Raw genomic sequence first — 11803 nt, 5'->3', positions numbered from 1 at the left:
AAAAACTTTTCAATTTACTGTAATCAAAATTATCCATTTTGTATTTTGTAATGTTCTCTGTCTCCTGTTTGGTCATGAATTCTTCTGTTCTCCATAAACCTGATAAGTAAAGTATTCCTTGCTCTACCGATTTGCTTATAGTATCAGTCTTTATAACTAAATCATGAACCCATATGGTGTGAGATTTTGGTCTATGCCTAGTTTCTGCTATGCTCTTCCAGTTTTCCCAGCAGTTTTTGTCAAATAGTGAGTTCTTATCCCAGAAGCTGGGGTCTTTGAGTTTATGAAATAGTAGATAACTATAGTTATTGACTACTGTGTTTTGCATACTTAACCTATTCCACTGATCCACCACTGTATTTTTTAGCCAGTACCAAGTAGTTTTGATGATTGCTGCTTTATAATACAATTTAAGATCTGGAATTGCTAGGCCACCTTCCACTGCATTTCTTTCATTAGTTCCCTTGATATTCTGGACCTCTTGTTATTCCAAATGAATCTTATTATTTTTTCTAGCTCTACAAAATAATTTTTGGTAGTTTGATTGGTATTCACCTCTTTTTAAGACGAGTTTTCTTCTGAAAGTTGAAGTAAATGATTTCAAGTTATGTACCTTCAAGCTCTAAATCTTCAGAGCTACGTTTTCATTCAGTGAGTTTTAAAATGTCTGGTTTCCTTCTGTCATCCCTAAAGAATATTTGATTCTCACTGGGGGTGGGCCATGAAGTGAACACCACTTCAAGCACCATTTCCACATACCAAAAATACCATTGCAGTAAAGTTCTCCATAATAATATGGTCCATCTATTTTGAGCAATATTAAATTCAGAATAGAGCTGCAAAGAATTTGGATGTCTAACATAACCTCAACTTTAAGATAAAGAATTGGGCACAGAAAATAAATGACTTCCATGTGAACACATAAAATAGGCCTCTTGGGTCTTAATCACTGTACCATGATTAAATATAAATTAAAAATTTGGGCAATATGCCTCTAGTGTGGCTTAAAAGGGAACTAGGCTGGATCAAAGGTTGCTTCCCTGAATAACTGAGGAAGAGTCCTAATGAGAAAAACTGGTTTGTAGACTGGGCATCTTAGAAAAGTAATATCAAAACTGCAAGGCATTCTAATCAATTGCTGCCTTTTGGTGAAGAAGGACTAAGAGAGGAACATAATGCCCAAGATCCCAAAGTCAGGTAACAGCCAGCATTCAAATCCTGAGTATTATTGCAATAGTCTAATGAGAAACGATAAGGACCTCTACTAGGATAATAGCTGCGTGGTGAGAAAGAAGATAGAAACAAAATTTGGCAAGTGATTAGATATGTAGGGTAAGTGAGAATAAAGTGTCTGATACCCCGTCTGGGAACCGGGGATACTGAGAGAATTAAGAGAATAGAGGTGTCCTCAATAGTGATAGGGAAATTTGGAAGGCTAATGAGATTCAGGTGAAAGCAAATGGTCCTGTTTTACACATGTTGAGTTTGAGACATCTAGGGGACAGCCAAATCAAAAGTTTCCAACAAGCAATTGGAGATCCAGGATTAGAGTTTAGAAGAGAGCTGAGAGCTTTATAGTATATGCATCTGAGAATAATCTGCACAGATATGATAACTGAAGCTGATGGAGCCACCAAAGGAGATAGTATAGAGAGAAAAGAGAAGGTACACCCAGGACAGAGCCTTGGGGGATACCCTTGGTTAAGGGATGTGACAAGGATGAATACACAGAAAAGGAGACAGAGCAGTGGTCAGGCAGGTAGGAAGAGAACCAAGAGAGATTAATGCCATAACACCTAGAGAAAAGAAAGTATCAAGAAAAAGATGATCAACAGTGTCAAATGCTGGAGTATTCAAAGATGAGGACTAAGAAAAGGATATTCAATTTGGCAATTAAGAAATCATTGGCCATAGGAATATTACAATCAAATCCCCAAACCCCCAGCTCAAGGATAAAATATTACAAGCAACGAGAAAAAAACAATTTAAATATGGCAGTGCCACAATTGGAATCACACAAGACCTAGCAGCAGTGACACTACAAGACTGCAGGTCTTGGAACATTATATATCAAAGAGCAAGAAAACTAGGGTTTTGGCTGAAAATATACCCAGCAAAACTAAGCATAATCCTGAATGAAAGAAAAAATGAATATTTAATGAATTGTCAGACTTTCAGGACTTTCTTTAAAATTATCAATTATCTTTGAACATGAAAGACAACACTGATATGCAGGACTCTCAGTGGGGTTTTCCCTGACGTCCCAAAAGCACAGTGTCTTCTTTTGGTCTAGATTTTCCTTTAACTCTTTGTACATAATTTAAAAATCAGCCTAGCCTTGTAACGTTCTTCTACTTGTGAGATTCCAATTTTGTTGTCAATTATAAATTTGCAGATTGTAGTATGAGTTTGCAGTGAGGCTTTAAGGCCAGAATTATAAGTCATAGGTTTTAGAATTTGCCTGTAGTATACATTTTTTAACTAATTAATTAATTTTTAGTTTTCAACATTCACTTCCATAAGCTTTTGAGTTTTAAATTTTCTCCCCCTCCCTCCCTGAGATGGTGTGCAATCTGACATAGGCTGTACATATACATTCCTATTAAAGATATTTTCACGTTAGTCATGTTGTAAAGAAGAATTACAACCAATAGGAGGAGCCACAAGAAAGCGGAAACAAAACAAAACAGAAGGAAAAAAAAGAGCAAATAATATGCTTCGATCTGCATTGAAACTCCATAGTTCTTTCTTTAGATGTGGATAGCATTTTCTATCATGAGACTTTTGGAGATGTCTTAGATCTTTGCATTGCTGAGAAGAGCTAAGCCTATCAAAGTTAGTCATTGCACAGTGTGGCTGTTACTGTGTACAGTGTTCTCCTGGTTCTGCTCACTTCACTCAAAATCAGTCCTTACAAATATTTTTGGGTTTTTCTGAAGTCCACTTGCTCATCATTTCTTTTAGCATAATAGTATTCCATTACATTCATATACCACAATTTGTTCAGCCATTCCCCAATTGATGGGCATTCCCTCAATTTCCAATTGTTTGCCACCACAGAAAGAGCTGCTATAAATATTTTTGTACATGTGGGTCCTTTTCCACATTATAAAGCAAGGGGTTGACTGCTCCTACAAAAGCTGACTGAAATTTTCCAGGTTATATGGCAAGAGGAGGTTATCCCCGAGGAGCTCTAAAATGCCTCCATTGTCCATCCCTATAAAAGTAAAGGAAATAAATTATCCTGTGACAATCATGGGGGGGTGGGGTCTCTCTCTTACTCATTGCTGGCAATATTCTTGCTAGAGTCCTCCTTAGTAGGCTGATCCTTCACCTGGAAGATGGTCATCTACCTGAGAGCCCGTGTGGCTTCAGAAAGAGCCAAGGAATGGTTAATATGGTGTTTGCTGCCCAACAACTCAAGGAGAAATGCCAGGAGCAGAACAGAGGTCTGTATACAACGTTCATTGATCTGACTAAGGCTTTTGATACTGTCAGTCTTGTGGAAAATTATGTCAAAATTTGGTTGCCCAGAGAAGTTTACCAGTATTCTACATCAATTTCATGATAGCGTGCTTGCATGGGTTCTGGATAATGGAGGATGCTCTCAAGATTTCCCAGTCACCAATGGAATGAGGTAAGGTTGTGTACTTGTTCCCATGCTTTTTAGCATGATATTTTCAGGTATGTTGTCAGATTCCTTCAGTAAGGATGAAAACAGCATCAAGGGCAGCTACCACACTGAGGTTAAATTATTTAACTTGAAAAGGCTACAAGTCGAGACTAAAGTGGAGGAAGAGTTGGTGCATGACTTTTTGTTCACAGATGATTGTGCACTCGATGCAACCTCTGAGGCCAAGATGCAACAAAGCATGGATTGATTCTCTGCTTCATGTGCTAATTTTGACCAAACAATTAATACCAAAAAAAAACAGGTTCTCTACCTTCTCTACCTTCCATACATGGAACCATTGGTTATAGCAAATGGAGAAATTTTGAATATTGCAGATAAGTTCACTTACTTTGGCAATATACTTTCCAGGGATATACACATAGATGATGAGGTTGACACATACATTGCCAGAACTAGCTCAGTGTTTGGGAGGCTCTGAAGGAAAGTGTGGGAGAGAACATGTTTTAGACTGTCTACTAAACTGAAGGTCTACAGACACACTGTGCAGTCCTCATTGTTGTATGCCTATGAAACCTGGACAGATTATCAGTGCCATGTCAGGAAACTGAATCGCTTCCATTTGAATTGTCTCATGAAGATTCTAAAGATCACCTGGCAAGATAAGGTACTGGACACAGAGGTCCCTTTCCTAGCTAAACTGCCAAGCATTCAAATTCTACTGCAAAGAGAATTCTACTCGAATGGGCTGGCCACATTGTTCAAATACCTAACATATGTTTGCCTAAAAAACTATTTTACAGAGAACTCACACAAGGCAAGCACTCACATGGAGGTCAGAAGAAGCATTAATACAAGGTCACTTTCAAGGTTTCTCTGAAGAACTTTGGAATAGATTGTGTGACATGGGAGACATTGGCAAAGGACCACCCAGCGTGGTGTGCTCACATCAAAGAAGTCACTGTGCTCTATGAGCAAAGCAGAATTGCAGTAGTTCAAAAGAAATGTGAAAGGTGCAAATTTAGAGACATTTCCATTTCAAATGTTCATGTGGACTATTCCTGCCTGAACTGGAGTAGAACCTTCTGAGCTTGTATCGGTCTGATCAGTCACAGCTGAACACACTGTACCTTGAACCAAACACAGTGATGTCAGGTTGGTCCTCTTCAAGAACAAAGGACAACAACCAACCAGATCAGGCTGTACAATAAGGAGGAGGGATGGGGGATGCAGTTGAGACTTAAACCTCATTCTTATCTGAACTAATTAAAAGGAAGAACACACACACACACACACACACACACACACACACATTGGATACAAAAATAAATTTCACTCCACAGGGAAATAGGAAGAAAAAGGAATAAGGGGGAAGATGATTTAGAGGGAGGGTAAATTAAGTGACAGATTAAATTAAAAAAAATATTGATTCTGTTTTTTATATTTGATTCTATTCTGTAATTGATTCTATTATGTAGCCTTATTCTGTACTTTATAATAACCTAAACCTTTTCTTTGTCTCTGAGTGAAGAAGCTCATGAATTCAAAAGTTCACTCTTCCTCTCTCAAGTTAGATACCAAAAGTTTATTCTTCCTATCTAACACTTTTAATTAAAGAAAAACTCTGAGGTCATTTAAGAGGTTCAATATTCTCATAGAATACTTCAATTCTAAGGGAATTGTTCTCTCAGCACCACCTGCAAATCACTTTGTGCCAAGAAAACTTGTTATCCCTCATAATTTCATCTCCTGAGAAATTCCATGACATTCATATGTTATCCCTGAGAGCAGAAAAGCTAACTTGGTCCCATCTTTGCTTATCCTTGCCCAATTAAAGGTAATCTTATCTCATTCCCAGGTGCCAGTAGGTCCACTGTCCCTGGTCCATTATCAATAGCCTCAGGATGCAGCAGGATCATGTGTGTGTGAAACCCTCTTTCCTTAAGGCAGGCCTGCACAACTTGCTTCCCACCAAAGGATTTGGGGGCCCTCAAAAAATGTAGAGGAAAACATCCTTTGTATATAGAGGAAATCCTTTGGCTTGCAGGCAAATAGCCTGAGGGCTATGAGCAGCCTGCAGACCTGCAAGTTGTGCAGGCCTGCCTTAAGGTAATCAATCAAATCATGTTATCCTCACCCCCATGATGCTGCCAGCCCTATAACCAATTGTATTATCTCCTCACCAACCCTGTTCTGTTCTTGTTTTATGCTTATAAAAAGGAGTTACATCTCTACTTCTTTGTCTTTTGGCTGAGGCAATCATTAGACCTGCTTTATTAACCTGCTAATAAACTAATATATTGCTTGGAGAATTGCTTGCATGCCTCAATCTACCTTTGTTGAAAATTTACTTGATAAAAGTTCTAAGCAAAATAAACTCTAAGGATATATAAAACATGTATAGCTATTTTAAGGTGACAAAGAAAGGGAATCTGAGGAAGTGCCCATAAATTGGGGAATGAATAAATAAGTTATGATTTCTAAGTGTGATGGAATACTATTGTGTGGAAATAAATGATGAATGGGATGTTTTCAGAGAAACCTGGGTTGTCTCATATGAACTGATGCAGAGTGAAGTGAGCATAAAGAATAGAACAATTTATACAATGACAGCAATGTGGTATAGGCAAATAACTTAGAAAGAACTAGGAACTTTTATCAGCATAATGACCAATTATGATTCCAGAGGAATGACTTTCTATCTCCTAATGGAAAGGTCTTCAAAGGACTCAGTTCAGAGTGGCACAATTTTTTTTTTGGACATGGTCAGTGTGGAAATTTTTTTATTGACTATACATATCTGTAATTGGTTTTGCATTTCTTTAGTTCTCATTGGGGGCCCACCCCATGTGGGTAGTTTTTGCTGATTGAAAAAAAAAAGAAAATATAATTAAAAAAAACTATTCTGATGCATGTTGGTGGTAAGAGGAAGCAGGAGTAGGGAACCCTAGAAGATATTGATGCTATCACAGGTAGGAAAGAGAGGATAAGTAAATGCCAACTTGTCCAGGCTGATCTTAAATACTTCTCAAATCCCATCAGGATCAACCTGTGATTCTGTCCCTGTACCCATTTCCTCTGGTTTATTTGCCTACCTGCTTAGCAAGCTGTATGTCCTTTGGTCAGATCCCCTGTAGAGTCCTCTGTTTCCTCATTTTAGAAATGTGTTGGAACTATGCCCAAAGAGGTATCAAACCACACATACCCTTTGATCCAACAATACCACTACTTAGTCTTTATCCCAAAGAGATCCCAAAAAAGGGGAAAGGATCTACTTATATAAAAATATTTATAGCAGCTTTTTTTGTGGTGGATAGAATTGGAAATTGAGGGGAGGCCTATCAATTGGGGAATGGCTGAACAAGTTGTGGTATATGATTGCGATAGAATAATATTGTGCTATAAGAAATGACAAACAGCCATGTTGTGCGATGACTAATATTGATAAACTTAACCCTTCCGAGCAATACAAGGATCTAAGATATCTCCAAAGGCCTCGTGATGGAAAATGCTATCCACAATCAAAGAAAGAACTATGGAATTTGAATGCAGATTGAAGCATACTATTTGCTAGTTTTTTTTCTCTTCTGTTGAGTTTTGTTTCCTCTTTCTGGTGGTTCCTCTTATTGGTTCTAATTCTTACTTACAACATCACTAATGTGAAAATATGTTTAATAGGAATGTATATGTATAGCCTATATCAGATTGTGTGCCGCCTTGGGGAGGGTGGTGGGGAGGAAGGAGGAGAAAAATTTTAAACTCAAAAGCATATGGAAGTGATTGTTGATAAATCAAAATAAATTAATTTTAAAAATTAAAAAAAAAAAGAAATGACAAGCACGGGGCAGCTAGGTGGCACAGTGGATAGAGCACTAGCCCTGAATTCAGGAGGACCTGAGTTCCAATCCAGCCTCAAACACATAACACTTACTAGCTACGTGACCCTGGGCAAGTCACTTAACCCCATTGCCTAGCCCCCTCCCCCCCCAAAAAATTACAAGTACGATGATTTCAGAAAAATCTGGAAAGACTTACATGAACTCAAGTAAAGTGAAGTGAGCAGAACCAGGAGAACACAGTAGCAGCAATATTACTTGATGAACTGTGAATTACTTATCTATTCTCAGCAATGTAATGATCCAAGATAATCCCAAAGGTCCCATGATGAAACATGCTATCCGCCTCCAGAGAAAAAACTGATATTGTCTGAATACAGACTGAAGCATACTATTTTGGTGACAAAGTGGTAGAAAAGGAGGTGGAGCCATGCATAATTTATTGACTATCTGTAAGTATCCATTTACTTACTGATACTCTAAATGTGAGGTTTCTATCCAGGGAACAAGTTGATAGACTAAGGGAATTGAACTATATGAATTTTTTTTCCCATCTTGACCTGTGATTTCATCAATGTAGGGAAAATCCTTAATATGTATATCAGCAACTTAAAATCTTAAGAGCATTTTCTGGGGCTCTGAAATGTTAAATGACTTGCCCATGATCAGACATCAGGCCTTCCTGACTCCAAGAAACAGCTTCTATTCACTGTGCCATGCAGTCTTTGAGTAATGCCATTCCTTCTATTCTACCCTAATGCACAAATAAATTATACTGAAGTGGATGATTAGATTCACAGGTTAAGAGGCAAGAAGTTAGTTGAGTTCACTTTATTGTGCACCCACAAGAAGCAAGGAGCATCATTTCTTAGGACATTTGGTCACCTTACCTTGCAGTATTCATGATGAACATAGTGAAGAAAGCCCACCATGGAGATAATATCGTAGTTTATACACAAAAATCTATTTCAGAGGATTAGAAAAAACAAGAATTCTATAAAGAATTTGACAAAATTATCCAAACCAAATCACCATATACCTTAATATTTGATGACTGTCTACACAAGGCTTATCTTGATCTTCTCCTCTCCAATTGTAGATGAGACAATGACAACATGAATAAATGGGATAAGGTAGAAGCAAAAACAGAGCAGCCCTTTTGACGTAACTGACTCAATTTTAGAATTAGCCTTCATTTCAGTGTAAACTGAGTATATGCACTCCTTTGTGTTGTTTTTTTTTCTCCCTTACAGTTATTATTGCAACTGTTGTTTTCTTCTTATCACTGTGACCAATAAGTTACAAGGTGTTGCAAAATCATATCGGAGAACAGTGTATTCTGTTTTAAGGTCTCCTTGTAGAGAACATTATTACCTTCTGCTTGGTAAGTTTTTTCCACCATGACTATGCTTTTTCCTTTTCATTCTATACTATAAAAGGTGTTGCAAAATCATATTTGAGAACAGTGTGTTCTGTTTTAAGGCTCCTTGTAGAGAACATTATTACCTTCTGCTTGGTAAGTTTTTTCCACCATGACTATGCTTTTTCCTTTTCATTCTATACTATACAAACTAGTCCCAATGTGACATGTTCAGAATGGACTTAGCCAAGGTTTTTTTTTTTTTCTCTGAGCTAACTGACCTCTCCCTTCCATGATTTATAATAATTTAAATAAAATCTTCTTACTGATGTGGACCCCAATTAGTGGATCTTTTTAACATGGCAAACTTTTAGTGGGTCTTTTTAACATGACAAACAGCTTCAATGTCACAAACAAGGGGTTAAATGCAGGGAGTGGCATAAAAGATCTGAATAGAAGATGGACTAGTCATATAGCAAGAACAATTGATATAAGATGGGTAGCCCAATTGATACATTGATATAATAAAATAATAAACTGGCCTACTTATTCTCTACATATTCCATTCCATCTTCTGCCTTTGCCCATGCTGGGAATACTCTCTTTCCTCACCACTACAGCTTAGAATGCCTATTTTCTTTCAAAGAAGGACAGTTCAGGAAGGTAGAGTCAAAAGTCCAACACTTCCTGATCCCATTTGGGGTTTTCTTGGCAAAGACACTGAAGTGGTTTGCTATTTCCTTCTTTGTGGATAAATAAAGGGAGGCAGTGGCTTGCCCAATTTTTTCTTTTGCCAGGTTCTTTTTTTTAAATTTTAATTAATTAATTAATTTTTAGTTTTCAACATTCACTTCCATATGATTTTGAGTTTTAAATTTTCTCCCCCTCCCTTTCCTTCTCCCCTCTCCAAGATGGCATGCAATCTGATATAGGCTATACATATACATTCATATTAAACATCTTTTCACATTACTCATGTTGTAAAGAAGAATTAGAACTAATGGGAGAAACCACAAGAATGAAGAAACAAAACAAAAAGAGAGCAAATAGTATGCTTTGATCTGCATTCAGACTCCATAGTTCTTTCTCTGGATGTGGATAGCATTTTCCACCATGACTCTTTCGGCATTGTCTTAGATCCTTGCATTGCTGAGAAGAGCTAAGTCTATCAAAGTTAGCCTTTGCACAATGTTGCTGTTACTGTGTATAATGTTCTTCTGGTTCTGCTCATTGCACTCAGTATCAGTTCATATAAGTCTTTCCAGGTTTTTCTGAAATCGTCTTGCTAACCATTTCTTATAGCACAATAGTATTCCATTACATTCATATACCACAACTTGTTCAGCCATTCCCCAATTGATGGGCATTCCTTCATTTTCCAATTCTTGGCCACCATAAAAAGAGTTGCTATGAATATTTTTATACATGTGAATCCTTTTCCCATTTTTACAATCTCTTTGGGATACAGCCCTAGAACTGCTATTGCTGGGTCAAAGGGTATGCACAGTTTGATAGTCCTTTGGGTATAGTTCCAAATTGCTCTCCAGAATGGTTGGATCTGTTCACAATTCCACCAACAATGCATTAGTGTTCCAATTTCCCACATCTTCTTCAACATTTATCATTTTCCTATTTTGTCAAATTAGCCAATCTGCTAGATGTGATGTGATACCTCAGAGTTGTTTTAATTAGCATTTCTCTAATCAATAGTGATTTAGAGCATTTTTTCAAATGACTATAGATAGCTTTAATTTCTTCATCTGAAAACTGCCTGTCCATATCCTTTGACCATTTATCAGTAAGGGAATGACTTGTATTCTTATAAATTTGACTTTGTTCTCTATATATTGTAGAAATGGGGCCTTTATCAGAGACACTGGCTGTAAAAACTGTTTCCCAGCTTTCTGTTTCCCTTCTAATCTTGGTTGTGTTGCGGTCTGAGAGGTTGAGACCCCTCAAAGACCTGATTACTGGACAGGGTCGTCTGGAATGAATTCACAGACTCAAGCATTCTTTAAATCAAGGTGGCAAAGATTTATTCTTATGCTTTTCAGCAGGCAAGGATTCTTAAGGAACCTGCAAGAGACTGAGGATAGAGCTAGGGTTTATATGGAAAAGGGCATGGGAAAAGAATGCCAGGGACACTGATGAGGTAATCTAAAGGTGCAGGTGTCTTTGGGAGCTATGGATGAGAAAGTACAGGGAGTATACCTGACAGGGGGGGAGATAACAGAAGTGTGGATCTTTGAAGTCTGGCAGGAGGAAGAGTCCTTGGGCCAACCAAGGACAAAACTCCTTGGGCTGGGCAAGGCACCCCTCACTCTCTGTCTTGATGAGAGAATGCCCTGCAACAAGGGAAAGCTTTCTCACAAGACAGAAGCTTACTATGGAATTGGGAGGCTTCCAGAGACATGATCTGAGGGCCGGGGCCTGAACAGCCCAGCACTCTCTCCTCCAGCTTTGTGTAGCTGCACCAGGGAGAGAGATAAGGGTCGTGGGGGGGCCCACGCAGGAATAACTGCTAGGCACAGTGTCCTTGGGCTGGGGAGTGGTTATTAGAGACAGTGTTTCTGGGGCTAGAGAGAAATTGGGGTCCAAGTACAAGCACAAGCACCCAAACAAGCATCCAAGCACCTTATCAGTTGCGTTGGTTTTGTGCAAAACCTTTTTAATTTAATGTCATCAAAATCATCTGTTTTGCATTTCATAATGTTCTCTATCTCTTTTGGTCATAAATTCTTCCCTTCTCCACAAATCTGACAGGTAAACTATTCATTGCTCTCCTAGTTTCTTGCCCAGTGTTAGCAGTGAGTTAGTACAAGGACCAGAACCCAGCCCCAAGGGCTTGTCCCACCACCACAAGCCTCAGCTTCCAGCTTCCCAGACTCCTCTCCACCCCCCCCCCCCGCCACGTTCCCCGCCTCGGGGTGGGGCGGAACTTTGAGACGAAAGGGGGCGGGACTTCCAGGCCAGCAT

This window comes from Vombatus ursinus, unplaced genomic scaffold, assembly GCF_900497805.2.
Source record: "Vombatus ursinus unplaced genomic scaffold, bare-nosed wombat genome assembly UNPS02011916.1, whole genome shotgun sequence".
Classification (NCBI taxonomy): Eukaryota; Metazoa; Chordata; class Mammalia; order Diprotodontia; family Vombatidae; genus Vombatus; species Vombatus ursinus.
This window is presented reverse-complemented; position numbering follows the sequence as displayed.